The sequence below is a fragment of the Haliotis asinina genome, chromosome 4 (genome assembly GCF_037392515.1).
Source record: "Haliotis asinina isolate JCU_RB_2024 chromosome 4, JCU_Hal_asi_v2, whole genome shotgun sequence".
NCBI classification, from domain to species: domain Eukaryota; kingdom Metazoa; phylum Mollusca; class Gastropoda; order Lepetellida; family Haliotidae; genus Haliotis; species Haliotis asinina.
Genome location: NC_090283.1, coordinates 5,352,524 through 5,375,109, shown reverse-complemented (window position 1 = coordinate 5,375,109; position 22,586 = coordinate 5,352,524). Strand labels below are relative to the sequence as shown.

General features: G+C 37.8%; 2 long non-coding RNA genes across 2 annotated transcripts; both read right to left on the bottom strand.

The window, feature by feature from the left end:
• Window positions 1-1,541: 1,541 nt before the first annotated feature.
• Window positions 1,542-4,159, bottom strand: LOC137282087 (uncharacterized). Its single transcript, XR_010956789.1, has 3 exons — window positions 3,974-4,159; window positions 2,692-2,795; window positions 1,542-1,723 (listed from the first exon to the last, which is right to left on the bottom strand). It is a non-coding gene; the product is annotated as an uncharacterized lncRNA (long non-coding RNA).
• Window positions 4,160-5,972: 1,813 nt separating this feature from the next.
• On the bottom strand, window positions 5,973-21,863 carry LOC137282085 (uncharacterized). Its single transcript, XR_010956787.1, has 14 exons — window positions 21,775-21,863; window positions 20,615-20,806; window positions 19,333-19,436; window positions 18,173-18,364; window positions 16,891-16,994; window positions 15,731-15,922; window positions 14,449-14,552; window positions 13,289-13,480; window positions 12,007-12,110; window positions 10,847-11,038; window positions 9,565-9,668; window positions 8,405-8,596; window positions 7,123-7,226; window positions 5,973-6,154 (listed from the first exon to the last, which is right to left on the bottom strand). It is a non-coding gene; the product is annotated as an uncharacterized lncRNA (long non-coding RNA).
• Between the last annotated feature and the right edge of the window lie 723 nt (window positions 21,864-22,586).

Genomic DNA, 22,586 nt, shown 5'->3' with positions numbered 1-22,586 from the left:
CATCATTTAACTTTAATTTGACCCTCAGGGGATTACCTCAGACACTCACATTGTTATAATAGTGTTTATTTCGGCTTACTTTGTTGTCAAATTCATCAGTTCCAACAAATTCAGAAGCAGGTAACCATTAATCAAGGGTAGAACTCACCATAGGGGTCTATTACCACTGTTGGGCCTCAAAACGAAGCAACGTTCATATTCACAACACTAGAACAATCTATTCCACTCAAAACAACCCTATCTTTACTCCCATCACCTTTAAATTTGCCTCCACATTAATACTGACTTGTTTCCATGGTGAAATAAACACAGGAAGGCATGTAAAGTATGACTTACTGAAATGTGCTCGAACCCTACAGAAAAAATGGTCTGCATCTGCACTAGGCCAATCTGTGATTTATGTACTGTATATACATGTAACTTCTCAGAAAAAAAATAAAACTGCATGAAACCTCAATATTTTTTTCTGTCCAACATATCTTTTATGGCAAAAGAATAAAGAGATTTGCTGCACTGATAGAGGTGTAAGAGTTACATCATGTCTACTTCATCAAAGCTTTGCAAAAATGCATTTCTGCTTTCATAGAGAAAGTTTTCAAATCATGTATATACCATGGGAGTTTACTCCTATTTCACAAAAGAAGGGGGTCATGGGTTGATTCCATACATGACTGGGTCTGCCTAGATCATATCAACCCAGAATATATTTTGAAAGACCAAAATCATGGAATACAGGCCAGAAATTGGAGAGATTTCACACTAAGCAGCTTTAGCATCTTGACATATGTAAGGCTGGTTGATGAAGTTTGTCAGAAAGTATTAAGTGAGGAGATGCATAATGCCTAGCTGTCTGGAACACTGATCAGAGTACCCTGCCGCCTGTTCGTCGATCAAGGCAAATGACCCCTTAAACAGATGAAGTCACTTTTAGACCACAGCATGATAGGAACTTATGCTTGAATCTATTGATTCTTCAAGCTAAGACTTTAAAAAACTTCCAGGAAATCAAAACTATTTACTGTGTATTGTTTTGAGGTTGTTAGACTTGACAGTTTCATGTATAAGCCAGTTTACAGGGTACAAAGTGAAAATATCCTCATAATTTTGGAAATTGATTGGTTAACCTGCCCAAAACTGAATATTTCTATTCAGAGTTAACAGTATTTGACAGTATCAGCTAAAAACAGTGTTTCTCTGCAATAATTTATGGGTTACTGGGTGAAAAGAACACATATTGTCTATGGGTAAACAAGGGAGATAATTTAAAGACATCACACAGTCTCATGTCAATAAAATTTGTGGTCAGACCCATTCTACAAGGGTCAGTTGTTATTATTTACATCTAATCAACTTCTTGGGTTCATGTACAGCAGTTAATTCATGTCTGGCAAAAAGAAATACTGCACAGTGAGGCATTAAGAGAGCATGGTCAGAAACCTCTAATGGATGATGCTGACCGAGTGGTGGAAGTTACCAGTCAGACATTGTGGTGTTTTAACTGGACTGGGGTACTTAAATGTACTGTATGTACCTATATATCCAAGTACTGCAACTGATACAAGGTGGTAAGGCATATCGAAGAAAAGGGCGTGTGATTGATTAGACGCAGTCAACAACAGACTTCAGACCGGCTTGTCGAAATACCACATTGGATGTGAAGGCTTCTGTTTCTGCTGTATGTGTGCATACACACCTCCCCATTCATCAACAGGCATTCTGCAAGCTGAAAATAATGTTGCTATTACATTAAATGTCAAATCATAAAATCCAAAACAGCAATGAGACAGTTGTAGATAAAACAAAAAATAATTTTGAAAGTCATATGTGTTAAAAAGGGGGATTTTTTTTTAAAAAAGGAAAGAAAATTAAGTTGATTCACATGCAAAAGGGGTCAGACAGAAAGAATTGACCATATGCTTCAGTGTTTACATTTAAAACAAGGGTTTGTGACATGTTCAGCTGTCCAGTGATCATATTTCATGATTTTATCATCATTTAACTTTAATTTGACCCTCAGGGGATTACCTCAGACACTCACATTGTTATAATAGTGTTTATTTCGGCTTACTTTGTTGTCAAATTCATCAGTTCCAACAAATTCAGAAGCAGGTAACCATTAATCAAGGGTAGAACTCACCATAGGGGTCTATTACCACTGTTGGGCCTCAAAACGAAGCAACGTTCATATTCACAACACTAGAACAATCTATTCCACTCAAAACAACCCTATCTTTACTCCCATCACCTTTAAATTTGCCTCCACATTAATACTGACTTGTTTCCATGGTGAAATAAACACAGGAAGGCATGTAAAGTATGACTTACTGAAATGTGCTCGAACCCTACAGGTTACACAACACCAAATGTTTTCCCATAGACTTCTATAGTAACCTTATATTTTTTTAAAAAATATCCAGGCTATCAACAACCATTCCATGTACACATGGGCACAGTCTGGCCTCTAAGCTACAATAAAACACAAGTTGTGGCCAACTTGTCCGGCACATTTGCCAAGCACAGGAAGCGGAACACATCAACCCCCAGCTCCGCACCGAATGTCACCTACTTCCAAATATATGTACACACATAGGCATAACCCATGGTGATAAAAATGACAGCACTAAATACTTAAAATTGTGGTCAATTTTAATAACAGGGTGGATGTGCTTTTAAAACACATACACATCTTACACTATTTCATCCAATCACAGCTGTCACAGGCCTCTGTCCGTTTGAGTTGTTTCCATACGGTCCTCGCTCGGGCAGCATGTGATACTGATATAGTGTAGTGGAACCTGTAGAAAAAATGGTCTGCATCTGCACTAGGCCAATCTGTGATTTATGTACTGTATATACATGTAACTTCTCAGAAAAAAAATAAAACTGCATGAAACCTCAATATTTTTTTCTGTCCAACATATCTTTTATGGCAAAAGAATAAAGAGATTTGCTGCACTGATAGAGGTGTAAGAGTTACATCATGTCTACTTCATCAAAGCTTTGCAAAAATGCATTTCTGCTTTCATAGAGAAAGTTTTCAAATCATGTATATACCATGGGAGTTTACTCCTATTTCACAAAAGAAGGGGGTCATGGGTTGATTCCATACATGACTGGGTCTGCCTAGATCATATCAACCCAGAATATATTTTGAAAGACCAAAATCATGGAATACAGGCCAGAAATTGGAGAGATTTCACACTAAGCAGCTTTAGCATCTTGACATATGTAAGGCTGGTTGATGAAGTTTGTCAGAAAGTATTAAGTGAGGAGATGCATAATGCCTAGCTGTCTGGAACACTGATCAGAGTACCCTGCCGCCTGTTCGTCGATCAAGGCAAATGACCCCTTAAACAGATGAAGTCACTTTTAGACCACAGCATGATAGGAACTTATGCTTGAATCTATTGATTCTTCAAGCTAAGACTTTAAAAAACTTCCAGGAAATCAAAACTATTTACTGTGTATTGTTTTGAGGTTGTTAGACTTGACAGTTTCATGTATAAGCCAGTTTACAGGGTACAAAGTGAAAATATCCTCATAATTTTGGAAATTGATTGGTTAACCTGCCCAAAACTGAATATTTCTATTCAGAGTTAACAGTATTTGACAGTATCAGCTAAAAACAGTGTTTCTCTGCAATAATTTATGGGTTACTGGGTGAAAAGAACACATATTGTCTATGGGTAAACAAGGGAGATAATTTAAAGACATCACACAGTCTCATGTCAATAAAATTTGTGGTCAGACCCATTCTACAAGGGTCAGTTGTTATTATTTACATCTAATCAACTTCTTGGGTTCATGTACAGCAGTTAATTCATGTCTGGCAAAAAGAAATACTGCACAGTGAGGCATTAAGAGAGCATGGTCAGAAACCTCTAATGGATGATGCTGACCGAGTGGTGGAAGTTACCAGTCAGACATTGTGGTGTTTTAACTGGACTGGGGTACTTAAATGTACTGTATGTACCTATATATCCAAGTACTGCAACTGATACAAGGTGGTAAGGCATATCGAAGAAAAGGGCGTGTGATTGATTAGACGCAGTCAACAACAGACTTCAGACCGGCTTGTCGAAATACCACATTGGATGTGAAGGCTTCTGTTTCTGCTGTATGTGTGCATACACACCTCCCCATTCATCAACAGGCATTCTGCAAGCTGAAAATAATGTTGCTATTACATTAAATGTCAAATCATAAAATCCAAAACAGCAATGAGACAGTTGTAGATAAAACAAAAAATAATTTTGAAAGTCATATGTGTTAAAAAGGGGGATTTTTTTTTAAAAAAGGAAAGAAAATTAAGTTGATTCACATGCAAAAGGGGTCAGACAGAAAGAATTGACCATATGCTTCAGTGTTTACATTTAAAACAAGGGTTTGTGACATGTTCAGCTGTCCAGTGATCATATTTCATGATTTTATCATCATTTAACTTTAATTTGACCCTCAGGGGATTACCTCAGACACTCACATTGTTATAATAGTGTTTATTTCGGCTTACTTTGTTGTCAAATTCATCAGTTCCAACAAATTCAGAAGCAGGTAACCATTAATCAAGGGTAGAACTCACCATAGGGGTCTATTACCACTGTTGGGCCTCAAAACGAAGCAACGTTCATATTCACAACACTAGAACAATCTATTCCACTCAAAACAACCCTATCTTTACTCCCATCACCTTTAAATTTGCCTCCACATTAATACTGACTTGTTTCCATGGTGAAATAAACACAGGAAGGCATGTAAAGTATGACTTACTGAAATGTGCTCGAACCCTACAGAAAAAATGGTCTGCATCTGCACTAGGCCAATCTGTGATTTATGTACTGTATATACATGTAACTTCTCAGAAAAAAAATAAAACTGCATGAAACCTCAATATTTTTTTCTGTCCAACATATCTTTTATGGCAAAAGAATAAAGAGATTTGCTGCACTGATAGAGGTGTAAGAGTTACATCATGTCTACTTCATCAAAGCTTTGCAAAAATGCATTTCTGCTTTCATAGAGAAAGTTTTCAAATCATGTATATACCATGGGAGTTTACTCCTATTTCACAAAAGAAGGGGGTCATGGGTTGATTCCATACATGACTGGGTCTGCCTAGATCATATCAACCCAGAATATATTTTGAAAGACCAAAATCATGGAATACAGGCCAGAAATTGGAGAGATTTCACACTAAGCAGCTTTAGCATCTTGACATATGTAAGGCTGGTTGATGAAGTTTGTCAGAAAGTATTAAGTGAGGAGATGCATAATGCCTAGCTGTCTGGAACACTGATCAGAGTACCCTGCCGCCTGTTCGTCGATCAAGGCAAATGACCCCTTAAACAGATGAAGTCACTTTTAGACCACAGCATGATAGGAACTTATGCTTGAATCTATTGATTCTTCAAGCTAAGACTTTAAAAAACTTCCAGGAAATCAAAACTATTTACTGTGTATTGTTTTGAGGTTGTTAGACTTGACAGTTTCATGTATAAGCCAGTTTACAGGGTACAAAGTGAAAATATCCTCATAATTTTGGAAATTGATTGGTTAACCTGCCCAAAACTGAATATTTCTATTCAGAGTTAACAGTATTTGACAGTATCAGCTAAAAACAGTGTTTCTCTGCAATAATTTATGGGTTACTGGGTGACAAGAACACATATTGTCTATGGGTAAACAAGGGAGATAATTTAAAGACATCACACAGTCTCATGTCAATAAAATTTGTGGTCAGACCCATTCTACAAGGGTCAGTTGTTATTATTTACATCTAATCAACTTCTTGGGTTCATGTACAGCAGTTAATTCATGTCTGGCAAAAAGAAATACTGCACAGTGAGGCATTAAGAGAGCATGGTCAGAAACCTCTAATGGATGATGCTGACCGAGTGGTGGAAGTTACCAGTCAGACATTGTGGTGTTTTAACTGGACTGGGGTACTTAAATGTACTGTATGTACCTATATATCCAAGTACTGCAACTGATACAAGGTGGTAAGGCATATCGAAGAAAAGGGCGTGTGATTGATTAGACGCAGTCAACAACAGACTTCAGACCGGCTTGTCGAAATACCACATTGGATGTGAAGGCTTCTGTTTCTGCTGTATGTGTGCATACACACCTCCCCATTCATCAACAGGCATTCTGCAAGCTGAAAATAATGTTGCTATTACATTAAATGTCAAATCATAAAATCCAAAACAGCAATGAGACAGTTGTAGATAAAACAAAAAATAATTTTGAAAGTCATATGTGTTAAAAAGGGGGATTTTTTTTTAAAAAAGGAAAGAAAATTAAGTTGATTCACATGCAAAAGGGGTCAGACAGAAAGAATTGACCATATGCTTCAGTGTTTACATTTAAAACAAGGGTTTGTGACATGTTCAGCTGTCCAGTGATCATATTTCATGATTTTATCATCATTTAACTTTAATTTGACCCTCAGGGGATTACCTCAGACACTCACATTGTTATAATAGTGTTTATTTCGGCTTACTTTGTTGTCAAATTCATCAGTTCCAACAAATTCAGAAGCAGGTAACCATTAATCAAGGGTAGAACTCACCATAGGGGTCTATTACCACTGTTGGGCCTCAAAACGAAGCAACGTTCATATTCACAACACTAGAACAATCTATTCCACTCAAAACAACCCTATCTTTACTCCCATCACCTTTAAATTTGCCTCCACATTAATACTGACTTGTTTCCATGGTGAAATAAACACAGGAAGGCATGTAAAGTATGACTTACTGAAATGTGCTCGAACCCTACAGGTTACACAACACCAAATGTTTTCCCATAGACTTCTATAGTAACCTTATATTTTTTTAAAAAATATCCAGGCTATCAACAACCATTCCATGTACACATGGGCACAGTCTGGCCTCTAAGCTACAATAAAACACAAGTTGTGGCCAACTTGTCCGGCACATTTGCCAAGCACAGGAAGCGGAACACATCAACCCCCAGCTCCGCACCGAATGTCACCTACTTCCAAATATATGTACACACATAGGCATAACCCATGGTGATAAAAATGACAGCACTAAATACTTAAAATTGTGGTCAATTTTAATAACAGGGTGGATGTGCTTTTAAAACACATACACATCTTACACTATTTCATCCAATCACAGCTGTCACAGGCCTCTGTCCGTTTGAGTTGTTTCCATACGGTCCTCGCTCGGGCAGCATGTGATACTGATATAGTGTAGTGGAACCTGTAGAAAAAATGGTCTGCATCTGCACTAGGCCAATCTGTGATTTATGTACTGTATATACATGTAACTTCTCAGAAAAAAAATAAAACTGCATGAAACCTCAATATTTTTTTCTGTCCAACATATCTTTTATGGCAAAAGAATAAAGAGATTTGCTGCACTGATAGAGGTGTAAGAGTTACATCATGTCTACTTCATCAAAGCTTTGCAAAAATGCATTTCTGCTTTCATAGAGAAAGTTTTCAAATCATGTATATACCATGGGAGTTTACTCCTATTTCACAAAAGAAGGGGGTCATGGGTTGATTCCATACATGACTGGGTCTGCCTAGATCATATCAACCCAGAATATATTTTGAAAGACCAAAATCATGGAATACAGGCCAGAAATTGGAGAGATTTCACACTAAGCAGCTTTAGCATCTTGACATATGTAAGGCTGGTTGATGAAGTTTGTCAGAAAGTGTTAAGTGAGGAGATGCATAATGCCTAGCTGTCTGGAACACTGATCAGAGTACCCTGCCGCCTGTTCGTCGATCAAGGCAAATGACCCCTTAAACAGATGAAGTCACTTTTAGACCACAGCATGATAGGAACTTATGCTTGAATCTATTGATTCTTCAAGCTAAGACTTTAAAAAACTTCCAGGAAATCAAAACTATTTGCTGTGTATTGTTTTGAGGTTGTTAGACTTGACAGTTTCATGTATAAGCCAGTTTACAGGGTACAAAGTGAAAATATCCTCATAATTTTGGAAATTGATTGGTTAACCTGCCCAAAACTGAATATTTCTATTCAGAGTTAACAGTATTTGACAGTATCAGCTAAAAACAGTGTTTCTCTGCAATAATTTATGGGTTACTGGGTGACAAGAACACATATTGTCTATGGGTAAACAAGGGAGATAATTTAAAGACATCACACAGTCTCATGTCAATAAAATTTGTGGTCAGACCCATTCTACAAGGGTCAGTTGTTATTATTTACATCTAATCAACTTCTTGGGTTCATGTACAGCAGTTAATTCATGTCTGGCAAAAAGAAATACTGCACAGTGAGGCATTAAGAGAGCATGGTCAGAAACCTCTAATGGATGATGCTGACCGAGTGGTGGAAGTTACCAGTCAGACATTGTGGTGTTTTAACTGGACTGGGGTACTTAAATGTACTGTATGTACCTATATATCCAAGTACTGCAACTGATACAAGGTGGTAAGGCATATCGAAGAAAAGGGCGTGTGATTGATTAGACGCAGTCAACAACAGACTTCAGACCGGCTTGTCGAAATACCACATTGGATGTGAAGGCTTCTGTTTCTGCTGTATGTGTGCATACACACCTCCCCATTCATCAACAGGCATTCTGCAAGCTGAAAATAATGTTGCTATTACATTAAATGTCAAATCATAAAATCCAAAACAGCAATGAGACAGTTGTAGATAAAACAAAAAATAATTTTGAAAGTCATATGTGTTAAAAAGGGGGATTTTTTTTTAAAAAAGGAAAGAAAATTAAGTTGATTCACATGCAAAAGGGGTCAGACAGAAAGAATTGACCATATGCTTCAGTGTTTACATTTAAAACAAGGGTTTGTGACATGTTCAGCTGTCCAGTGATCATATTTCATGATTTTATCATCATTTAACTTTAATTTGACCCTCAGGGGATTACCTCAGACACTCACATTGTTATAATAGTGTTTATTTCGGCTTACTTTGTTGTCAAATTCATCAGTTCCAACAAATTCAGAAGCAGGTAACCATTAATCAAGGGTAGAACTCACCATAGGGGTCTATTACCACTGTTGGGCCTCAAAACGAAGCAACGTTCATATTCACAACACTAGAACAATCTATTCCACTCAAAACAACCCTATCTTTACTCCCATCACCTTTAAATTTGCCTCCACATTAATACTGACTTGTTTCCATGGTGAAATAAACACAGGAAGGCATGTAAAGTATGACTTACTGAAATGTGCTCGAACCCTACAGGTTACACAACACCAAATGTTTTCCCATAGACTTCTATAGTAACCTTATATTTTTTTTAAAAATATCCAGGCTATCAACAACCATTCCATGTACACATGGGCACAGTCTGGCCTCTAAGCTACAATAAAACACAAGTTGTGGCCAACTTGTCCGGCACATTTGCCAAGCACAGGAAGCGGAACACATCAACCCCCAGCTCCGCACCGAATGTCACCTACTTCCAAATATATGTACACACATAGGCATAACCCATGGTGATAAAAATGACAGCACTAAATACTTAAAATTGTGGTCAATTTTAATAACAGGGTGGATGTGCTTTTAAAACACATACACATCTTACACTATTTCATCCAATCACAGCTGTCACAGGCCTCTGTCCGTTTGAGTTGTTTCCATACGGTCCTCGCTCGGGCAGCATGTGATACTGATATAGTGTAGTGGAACCTGTAGAAAAAATGGTCTGCATCTGCACTAGGCCAATCTGTGATTTATGTACTGTATATACATGTAACTTCTCAGAAAAAAAATAAAACTGCATGAAACCTCAATATTTTTTTCTGTCCAACATATCTTTTATGGCAAAAGAATAAAGAGATTTGCTGCACTGATAGAGGTGTAAGAGTTACATCATGTCTACTTCATCAAAGCTTTGCAAAAATGCATTTCTGCTTTCATAGAGAAAGTTTTCAAATCATGTATATACCATGGGAGTTTACTCCTATTTCACAAAAGAAGGGGGTCATGGGTTGATTCCATACATGACTGGGTCTGCCTAGATCATATCAACCCAGAATATATTTTGAAAGACCAAAATCATGGAATACAGGCCAGAAATTGGAGAGATTTCACACTAAGCAGCTTTAGCATCTTGACATATGTAAGGCTGGTTGATGAAGTTTGTCAGAAAGTATTAAGTGAGGAGATGCATAATGCCTAGCTGTCTGGAACACTGATCAGAGTACCCTGCCGCCTGTTCGTCGATCAAGGCAAATGACCCCTTAAACAGATGAAGTCACTTTTAGACCACAGCATGATAGGAACTTATGCTTGAATCTATTGATTCTTCAAGCTAAGACTTTAAAAAACTTCCAGGAAATCAAAACTATTTACTGTGTATTGTTTTGAGGTTGTTAGACTTGACAGTTTCATGTATAAGCCAGTTTACAGGGTACAAAGTGAAAATATCCTCATAATTTTGGAAATTGATTGGTTAACCTGCCCAAAACTGAATATTTCTATTCAGAGTTAACAGTATTTGACAGTATCAGCTAAAAACAGTGTTTCTCTGCAATAATTTATGGGTTACTGGGTGACAAGAACACATATTGTCTATGGGTAAACAAGGGAGATAATTTAAAGACATCACACAGTCTCATGTCAATAAAATTTGTGGTCAGACCCATTCTACAAGGGTCAGTTGTTATTATTTACATCTAATCAACTTCTTGGGTTCATGTACAGCAGTTAATTCATGTCTGGCAAAAAGAAATACTGCACAGTGAGGCATTAAGAGAGCATGGTCAGAAACCTCTAATGGATGATGCTGACCGAGTGGTGGAAGTTACCAGTCAGACATTGTGGTGTTTTAACTGGACTGGGGTACTTAAATGTACTGTATGTACCTATATATCCAAGTACTGCAACTGATACAAGGTGGTAAGGCATATCGAAGAAAAGGGCGTGTGATTGATTAGACGCAGTCAACAACAGACTTCAGACCGGCTTGTCGAAATACCACATTGGATGTGAAGGCTTCTGTTTCTGCTGTATGTGTGCATACACACCTCCCCATTCATCAACAGGCATTCTGCAAGCTGAAAATAATGTTGCTATTACATTAAATGTCAAATCATAAAATCCAAAACAGCAATGAGACAGTTGTAGATAAAACAAAAAATAATTTTGAAAGTCATATGTGTTAAAAAGGGGGATTTTTTTTTAAAAAAGGAAAGAAAATTAAGTTGATTCACATGCAAAAGGGGTCAGACAGAAAGAATTGACCATATGCTTCAGTGTTTACATTTAAAACAAGGGTTTGTGACATGTTCAGCTGTCCAGTGATCATATTTCATGATTTTATCATCATTTAACTTTAATTTGACCCTCAGGGGATTACCTCAGACACTCACATTGTTATAATAGTGTTTATTTCGGCTTACTTTGTTGTCAAATTCATCAGTTCCAACAAATTCAGAAGCAGGTAACCATTAATCAAGGGTAGAACTCACCATAGGGGTCTATTACCACTGTTGGGCCTCAAAACGAAGCAACGTTCATATTCACAACACTAGAACAATCTATTCCACTCAAAACAACCCTATCTTTACTCCCATCACCTTTAAATTTGCCTCCACATTAATACTGACTTGTTTCCATGGTGAAATAAACACAGGAAGGCATGTAAAGTATGACTTACTGAAATGTGCTCGAACCCTACAGGTTACACAACACCAAATGTTTTCCCATAGACTTCTATAGTAACCTTATATTTTTTTAAAAAATATCCAGGCTATCAACAACCATTCCATGTACACATGGGCACAGTCTGGCCTCTAAGCTACAATAAAACACAAGTTGTGGCCAACTTGTCCGGCACATTTGCCAAGCACAGGAAGCGGAACACATCAACCCCCAGCTCCGCACCGAATGTCACCTACTTCCAAATATATGTACACACATAGGCATAACCCATGGTGATAAAAATGACAGCACTAAATACTTAAAATTGTGGTCAATTTTAATAACAGGGTGGATGTGCTTTTAAAACACATACACATCTTACACTATTTCATCCAATCACAGCTGTCACAGGCCTCTGTCCGTTTGAGTTGTTTCCATACGGTCCTCGCTCGGGCAGCATGTGATACTGATATAGTGTAGTGGAACCTGTAGAAAAAATGGTCTGCATCTGCACTAGGCCAATCTGTGATTTATGTACTGTATATACATGTAACTTCTCAGAAAAAAAATAAAACTGCATGAAACCTCAATATTTTTTTCTGTCCAACATATCTTTTATGGCAAAAGAATAAAGAGATTTGCTGCACTGATAGAGGTGTAAGAGTTACATCATGTCTACTTCATCAAAGCTTTGCAAAAATGCATTTCTGCTTTCATAGAGAAAGTTTTCAAATCATGTATATACCATGGGAGTTTACTCCTATTTCACAAAAGAAGGGGGTCATGGGTTGATTCCATACATGACTGGGTCTGCCTAGATCATATCAACCCAGAATATATTTTGAAAGACCAAAATCATGGAATACAGGCCAGAAATTGGAGAGATTTCACACTAAGCAGCTTTAGCATCTTGACATATGTAAGGCTGGTTGATGAAGTTTGTCAGAAAGTATTAAGTGAGGAGATGCATAATGCCTAGCTGTCTGGAACACTGATCAGAGTACCCTGCCGCCTGTTCGTCGATCAAGGCAAATGACCCCTTAAACAGATGAAGTCACTTTTAGACCACAGCATGATAGGAACTTATGCTTGAATCTATTGATTCTTCAAGCTAAGACTTTAAAAAACTTCCAGGAAATCAAAACTATTTACTGTGTATTGTTTTGAGGTTGTTAGACTTGACAGTTTCATGTATAAGCCAGTTTACAGGGTACAAAGTGAAAATATCCTCATAATTTTGGAAATTGATTGGTTAACCTGCCCAAAACTGAATATTTCTATTCAGAGTTAACAGTATTTGACAGTATCAGCTAAAAACAGTGTTTCTCTGCAATAATTTATGGGTTACTGGGTGACAAGAACACATATTGTCTATGGGTAAACAAGGGAGATAATTTAAAGACATCACACAGTCTCATGTCAATAAAATTTGTGGTCAGACCCATTCTACAAGGGTCAGTTGTTATTATTTACATCTAATCAACTTCTTGGGTTCATGTACAGCAGTTAATTCATGTCTGGCAAAAAGAAATACTGCACAGTGAGGCATTAAGAGAGCATGGTCAGAAACCTCTAATGGATGATGCTGACCGAGTGGTGGAAGTTACCAGTCAGACATTGTGGTGTTTTAACTGGACTGGGGTACTTAAATGTACTGTATGTACCTATATATCCAAGTACTGCAACTGATACAAGGTGGTAAGGCATATCGAAGAAAAGGGCGTGTGATTGATTAGACGCAGTCAACAACAGACTTCAGACCGGCTTGTCGAAATACCACATTGGATGTGAAGGCTTCTGTTTCTGCTGTATGTGTGCATACACACCTCCCCATTCATCAACAGGCATTCTGCAAGCTGAAAATAATGTTGCTATTACATTAAATGTCAAATCATAAAATCCAAAACAGCAATGAGACAGTTGTAGATAAAACAAAAAATAATTTTGAAAGTCATATGTGTTAAAAAGGGGGATTTTTTTTTAAAAAAGGAAAGAAAATTAAGTTGATTCACATGCAAAAGGGGTCAGACAGAAAGAATTGACCATATGCTTCAGTGTTTACATTTAAAACAAGGGTTTGTGACATGTTCAGCTGTCCAGTGATCATATTTCATGATTTTATCATCATTTAACTTTAATTTGACCCTCAGGGGATTACCTCAGACACTCACATTGTTATAATAGTGTTTATTTCGGCTTACTTTGTTGTCAAATTCATCAGTTCCAACAAATTCAGAAGCAGGTAACCATTAATCAAGGGTAGAACTCACCATAGGGGTCTATTACCACTGTTGGGCCTCAAAACGAAGCAACGTTCATATTCACAACACTAGAACAATCTATTCCACTCAAAACAACCCTATCTTTACTCCCATCACCTTTAAATTTGCCTCCACATTAATACTGACTTGTTTCCATGGTGAAATAAACACAGGAAGGCATGTAAAGTATGACTTACTGAAATGTGCTCGAACCCTACAGGTTACACAACACCAAATGTTTTCCCATAGACTTCTATAGTAACCTTATATTTTTTTAAAAAATATCCAGGCTATCAACAACCATTCCATGTACACATGGGCACAGTCTGGCCTCTAAGCTACAATAAAACACAAGTTGTGGCCAACTTGTCCGGCACATTTGCCAAGCACAGGAAGCGGAACACATCAACCCCCAGCTCCGCACCGAATGTCACCTACTTCCAAATATATGTACACACATAGGCATAACCCATGGTGATAAAAATGACAGCACTAAATACTTAAAATTGTGGTCAATTTTAATAACAGGGTGGATGTGCTTTTAAAACACATACACATCTTACACTATTTCATCCAATCACAGCTGTCACAGGCCTCTGTCCGTTTGAGTTGTTTCCATACGGTCCTCGCTCGGGCAGCATGTGATACTGATATAGTGTAGTGGAACCTGTAGAAAAAATGGTCTGCATCTGCACTAGGCCAATCTGTGATTTATGTACTGTATATACATGTAACTTCTCAGAAAAAAAATAAAACTGCATGAAACCTCAATATTTTTTTCTGTCCAACATATCTTTTATGGCAAAAGAATAAAGAGATTTGCTGCACTGATAGAGGTGTAAGAGTTACATCATGTCTACTTCATCAAAGCTTTGCAAAAATGCATTTCTGCTTTCATAGAGAAAGTTTTCAAATCATGTATATACCATGGGAGTTTACTCCTATTTCACAAAAGAAGGGGGTCATGGGTTGATTCCATACATGACTGGGTCTGCCTAGATCATATCAACCCAGAATATATTTTGAAAGACCAAAATCATGGAATACAGGCCAGAAATTGGAGAGATTTCACACTAAGCAGCTTTAGCATCTTGACATATGTAAGGCTGGTTGATGAAGTTTGTCAGAAAGTATTAAGTGAGGAGATGCATAATGCCTAGCTGTCTGGAACACTGATCAGAGTACCCTGCCGCCTGTTCGTCGATCAAGGCAAATGACCCCTTAAACAGATGAAGTCACTTTTAGACCACAGCATGATAGGAACTTATGCTTGAATCTATTGATTCTTCAAGCTAAGACTTTAAAAAACTTCCAGGAAATCAAAACTATTTACTGTGTATTGTTTTGAGGTTGTTAGACTTGACAGTTTCATGTATAAGCCAGTTTACAGGGTACAAAGTGAAAATATCCTCATAATTTTGGAAATTGATTGGTTAACCTGCCCAAAACTGAATATTTCTATTCAGAGTTAACAGTATTTGACAGTATCAGCTAAAAACAGTGTTTCTCTGCAATAATTTATGGGTTACTGGGTGACAAGAACACATATTGTCTATGGGTAAACAAGGGAGATAATTTAAAGACATCACACAGTCTCATGTCAATAAAATTTGTGGTCAGACCCATTCTACAAGGGTCAGTTGTTATTATTTACATCTAATCAACTTCTTGGGTTCATGTACAGCAGTTAATTCATGTCTGGCAAAAAGAAATACTGCACAGTGAGGCATTAAGAGAGCATGGTCAGAAACCTCTAATGGATGATGCTGACCGAGTGGTGGAAGTTACCAGTCAGACATTGTGGTGTTTTAACTGGACTGGGGTACTTAAATGTACTGTATGTACCTATATATCCAAGTACTGCAACTGATACAAGGTGGTAAGGCATATCGAAGAAAAGGGCGTGTGATTGATTAGACGCAGTCAACAACAGACTTCAGACCGGCTTGTCGAAATACCACATTGGATGTGAAGGCTTCTGTTTCTGCTGTATGTGTGCATACACACCTCCCCATTCATCAACAGGCATTCTGCAAGCTGAAAATAATGTTGCTATTACATTAAATGTCAAATCATAAAATCCAAAACAGCAATGAGACAGTTGTAGATAAAACAAAAAATAATTTTGAAAGTCATATGTGTTAAAAAGGGGGATTTTTTTTTAAAAAAGGAAAGAAAATTAAGTTGATTCACATGCAAAAGGGGTCAGACAGAAAGAATTGACCATATGCTTCAGTGTTTACATTTAAAACAAGGGTTTGTGACATGTTCAGCTGTCCAGTGATCATATTTCATGATTTTATCATCATTTAACTTTAATTTGACCCTCAGGGGATTACCTCAGACACTCACATTGTTATAATAGTGTTTATTTCGGCTTACTTTGTTGTCAAATTCATCAGTTCCAACAAATTCAGAAGCAGGTAACCATTAATCAAGGGTAGAACTCACCATAGGGGTCTATTACCACTGTTGGGCCTCAAAACGAAGCAACGTTCATATTCACAACACTAGAACAATCTATTCCACTCAAAACAACCCTATCTTTACTCCCATCACCTTTAAATTTGCCTCCACATTAATACTGACTTGTTTCCATGGTGAAATAAACACAGGAAGGCATGTAAAGTATGACTTACTGAAATGTGCTCGAACCCTACAGGTTACACAACACCAAATGTTTTCCCATAGACTTCTATAGTAACCTTATATTTTTTTAAAAAATATCCAGGCTATCAACAACCATTCCATGTACACATGGGCACAGTCTGGCCTCTAAGCTACAATAAAACACAAGTTGTGGCCAACTTGTCCGGCACATTTGCCAAGCACAGGAAGCGGAACACATCAACCCCCAGCTCCGCACCGAATGTCACCTACTTCCAAATATATGTACACACATAGGCATAACCCATGGTGATAAAAATGACAGCACTAAATACTTAAAATTGTGGTCAATTTTAATAACAGGGTGGATGTGCTTTTAAAACACATACACATCTTACACTATTTCATCCAATCACAGCTGTCACAGGCCTCTGTCCGTTTGAGTTGTTTCCATACGGTCCTCGCTCGGGCAGCATGTGATACTGATATAGTGTAGTGGAACCTGTAGAAAAAATGGTCTGCATCTGCACTAGGCCAATCTGTGATTTATGTACTGTATATACATGTAACTTCTCAGAAAAAAAATAAAACTGCATGAAACCTCAATATTTTTTTCTGTCCAACATATCTTTTATGGCAAAAGAATAAAGAGATTTGCTGCACTGATAGAGGTGTAAGAGTTACATCATGTCTACTTCATCAAAGCTTTGCAAAAATGCATTTCTGCTTTCATAGAGAAAGTTTTCAAATCATGTATATACCATGGGAGTTTACTCCTATTTCACAAAAGAAGGGGGTCATGGGTTGATTCCATACATGACTGGGTCTGCCTAGATCATATCAACCCAGAATATATTTTGAAAGACCAAAATCATGGAATACAGGCCAGAAATTGGAGAGATTTCACACTAAGCAGCTTTAGCATCTTGACATATGTAAGGCTGGTTGATGAAGTTTGTCAGAAAGTATTAAGTGAGGAGATGCATAATGCCTAGCTGTCTGGAACACTGATCAGAGTACCCTGCCGCCTGTTCGTCGATCAAGGCAAATGACCCCTTAAACAGATGAAGTCACTTTTAGACCACAGCATGATAGGAACTTATGCTTGAATCTATTGATTCTTCAAGCTAAGACTTTAAAAAACTTCCAGGAAATCAAAACTATTTACTGTGTATTGTTTTGAGGTTGTTAGACTTGACAGTTTCATGTATAAGCCAGTTTACAGGGTACAAAGTGAAAATATCCTCATAATTTTGGAAATTGATTGGTTAACCTGCCCAAAACTGAATATTTCTATTCAGAGTTAACAGTATTTGACAGTATCAGCTAAAAACAGTGTTTCTCTGCAATAATTTATGGGTTACTGGGTGACAAGAACACATATTGTCTATGGGTAAACAAGGGAGATAATTTAAAGACATCACACAGTCTCATGTCAATAAAATTTGTGGTCAGACCCATTCTACAAGGGTCAGTTGTTATTATTTACATCTAATCAACTTCTTGGGTTCATGTACAGCAGTTAATTCATGTCTGGCAAAAAGAAATACTGCACAGTGAGGCATTAAGAGAGCATGGTCAGAAACCTCTAATGGATGATGCTGACCGAGTGGTGGAAGTTACCAGTCAGACATTGTGGTGTTTTAACTGGACTGGGGTACTTAAATGTACTGTATGTACCTATATATCCAAGTACTGCAACTGATACAAGGTGGTAAGGCATATCGAAGAAAAGGGCGTGTGATTGATTAGACGCAGTCAACAACAGACTTCAGACCGGCTTGTCGAAATACCACATTGGATGTGAAGGCTTCTGTTTCTGCTGTATGTGTGCATACACACCTCCCCATTCATCAACAGGCATTCTGCAAGCTGAAAATAATGTTGCTATTACATTAAATGTCAAATCATAAAATCCAAAACAGCAATGAGACAGTTGTAGATAAAACAAAAAATAATTTTGAAAGTCATATGTGTTAAAAAGGGGGATTTTTTTTTAAAAAAGGAAAGAAAATTAAGTTGATTCACATGCAAAAGGGGTCAGACAGAAAGAATTGACCATATGCTTCAGTGTTTACATTTAAAACAAGGGTTTGTGACATGTTCAGCTGTCCAGTGATCATATTTCATGATTTTATCATCATTTAACTTTAATTTGACCCTCAGGGGATTACCTCAGACACTCACATTGTTATAATAGTGTTTATTTCGGCTTACTTTGTTGTCAAATTCATCAGTTCCAACAAATTCAGAAGCAGGTAACCATTAATCAAGGGTAGAACTCACCATAGGGGTCTATTACCACTGTTGGGCCTCAAAACGAAGCAACGTTCATATTCACAACACTAGAACAATCTATTCCACTCAAAACAACCCTATCTTTACTCCCATCACCTTTAAATTTGCCTCCACATTAATACTGACTTGTTTCCATGGTGAAATAAACACAGGAAGGCATGTAAAGTATGACTTACTGAAATGTGCTCGAACCCTACAGGTTACACAACACCAAATGTTTTCCCATAGACTTCTATAGTAACCTTATATTTTTTTAAAAAATATCCAGGCTATCAACAACCATTCCATGTACACATGGGCACAGTCTGGCCTCTAAGCTACAATAAAACACAAGTTGTGGCCAACTTGTCCGGCACATTTGCCAAGCACAGGAAGCGGAACACATCAACCCCCAGCTCCGCACCGAATGTCACCTACTTCCAAATATATGTACACACATAGGCATAACCCATGGTGATAAAAATGACAGCACTAAATACTTAAAATTGTGGTCAATTTTAATAACAGGGTGGATGTGCTTTTAAAACACATACACATCTTACACTATTTCATCCAATCACAGCTGTCACAGGCCTCTGTCCGTTTGAGTTGTTTCCATACGGTCCTCGCTCGGGCAGCATGTGATACTGATATAGTGTAGTGGAACCTGTAGAAAAAATGGTCTGCATCTGCACTAGGCCAATCTGTGATTTATGTACTGTATATACATGTAACTTCTCAGAAAAAAAATAAAACTGCATGAAACCTCAATATTTTTTTCTGTCCAACATATCTTTTATGGCAAAAGAATAAAGAGATTTGCTGCACTGATAGAGGTGTAAGAGTTACATCATGTCTACTTCATCAAAGCTTTGCAAAAATGCATTTCTGCTTTCATAGAGAAAGTTTTCAAATCATGTATATACCATGGGAGTTTACTCCTATTTCACAAAAGAAGGGGGTCATGGGTTGATTCCATACATGACTGGGTCTGCCTAGATCATATCAACCCAGAATATATTTTGAAAGACCAAAATCATGGAATACAGGCCAGAAATTGGAGAGATTTCACACTAAGCAGCTTTAGCATCTTGACATATGTAAGGCTGGTTGATGAAGTTTGTCAGAAAGTATTAAGTGAGGAGATGCATAATGCCTAGCTGTCTGGAACACTGATCAGAGTACCCTGCCGCCTGTTCGTCGATCAAGGCAAATGACCCCTTAAACAGATGAAGTCACTTTTAGACCACAGCATGATAGGAACTTATGCTTGAATCTATTGATTCTTCAAGCTAAGACTTTAAAAAACTTCCAGGAAATCAAAACTATTTACTGTGTATTGTTTTGAGGTTGTTAGACTTGACAGTTTCATGTATAAGCCAGTTTACAGGGTACAAAGTGAAAATATCCTCATAATTTTGGAAATTGATTGGTTAACCTGCCCAAAACTGAATATTTCTATTCAGAGTTAACAGTATTTGACAGTATCAGCTAAAAACAGTGTTTCTCTGCAATAATTTATGGGTTACTGGGTGACAAGAACACATATTGTCTATGGGTAAACAAGGGAGATAATTTAAAGACATCACACAGTCTCATGTCAATAAAATTTGTGGTCAGACCCATTCTACAAGGGTCAGTTGTTATTATTTACATCTAATCAACTTCTTGGGTTCATGTACAGCAGTTAATTCATGTCTGGCAAAAAGAAATACTGCACAGTGAGGCATTAAGAGAGCATGGTCAGAAACCTCTAATGGATGATGCTGACCGAGTGGTGGAAGTTACCAGTCAGACATTGTGGTGTTTTAACTGGACTGGGGTACTTAAATGTACTGTATGTACCTATATATCCAAGTACTGCAACTGATACAAGGTGGTAAGGCATATCGAAGAAAAGGGCGTGTGATTGATTAGACGCAGTCAACAACAGACTTCAGACCGGCTTGTCGAAATACCACATTGGATGTGAAGGCTTCTGTTTCTGCTGTATGTGTGCATACACACCTCCCCATTCATCAACAGGCATTCTGCAAGCTGAAAATAATGTTGCTATTACATTAAATGTCAAATCATAAAATCCAAAACAGCAATGAGACAGTTGTAGATAAAACAAAAAATAATTTTGAAAGTCATATGTGTTAAAAAGGGGGATTTTTTTTTAAAAAAGGAAAGAAAATTAAGTTGATTCACATGCAAAAGGGGTCAGACAGAAAGAATTGACCATATGCTTCAGTGTTTACATTTAAAACAAGGGTTTGTGACATGTTCAGCTGTCCAGTGATCATATTTCATGATTTTATCATCATTTAACTTTAATTTGACCCTCAGGGGATTACCTCAGACACTCACATTGTTATAATAGTGTTTATTTCGGCTTACTTTGTTGTCAAATTCATCAGTTCCAACAAATTCAGAAGCAGGTAACCATTAATCAAGGGTAGAACTCACCATAGGGGTCTATTACCACTGTTGGGCCTCAAAACGAAGCAACGTTCATATTCACAACACTAGAACAATCTATTCCACTCAAAACAACCCTATCTTTACTCCCATCACCTTTAAATTTGCCTCCACATTAATACTGACTTGTTTCCATGGTGAAATAAACACAGGAAGGCATGTAAAGTATGACTTACTGAAATGTGCTCGAACCCTACAGGTTACACAACACCAAATGTTTTCCCATAGACTTCTATAGTAACCTTATATTTTTTTAAAAAATATCCAGGCTATCAACAACCATTCCATGTACACATGGGCACAGTCTGGCCTCTAAGCTACAATAAAACACAAGTTGTGGCCAACTTGTCCGGCACATTTGCCAAGCACAGGAAGCGGAACACATCAACCCCCAGCTCCGCACCGAATGTCACCTACTTCCAAATATATGTACACACATAGGCATAACCCATGGTGATAAAAATGACAGCACTAAATACTTAAAATTGTGGTCAATTTTAATAACAGGGTGGATGTGCTTTTAAAACACATACACATCTTACACTATTTCATCCAATCACAGCTGTCACAGGCCTCTGTCCGTTTGAGTTGTTTCCATACGGTCCTCGCTCGGGCAGCATGTGATACTGATATAGTGTAGTGGAACCTGTAAAGTCGTCTGGTACACTGTCAGTGTTGACTGACAAAAGCCGCATGCCGCACCTAAGGTGTCTTTGTCCTGTTATTACTGGTGTAGTGGAGTGCGCACTGACGGAGTAGTCTCCCTTGCATCATTCACCACGGTCAACTCCTTCTCCATCCAGGGTGACGGTGTTCCTGTGATTGTTGTTGCAGGAACGCGGCACACTGACAGAGCTAGAGCAGTGCTAGCAGCGTGTATGGTATACGGAATATTGTATATGTTATCTCCCCTGCATCATTCATACCAAACTCTAATGTGACTGCATACATCTTCAATACAGTGGGTGAGTGAGTTTAGTTTTAAGCCGCACTCAGCAGTATTCCAGCTATATGGCGGCAGTCTGTAAATAATCGAGTCTGGACCATATAGTCCAGTGATCAAAAACAGTTGGGAACGACATGTGTTAACCAAGTCAGCGAGCCTTCTTACGACAAAGCTATTCTACTCCGCACTCTCACGGGTCAGCTTCAATATAGCTAATTTATCAATATGTCTACGTTACATAGCTTCTTAATAGGTCATGTGTTCTGCTGGGATCTGAAATTCACATGGTGTGATGGGATGTGAAGATCACATGGCTTGGAGGATATGAAGGAAACATGATCTGTTGGGGTGAGAAGAACACATGGTCTGATGGATGTGAAGATCACATAGTCTGGTGGATGTGAACCT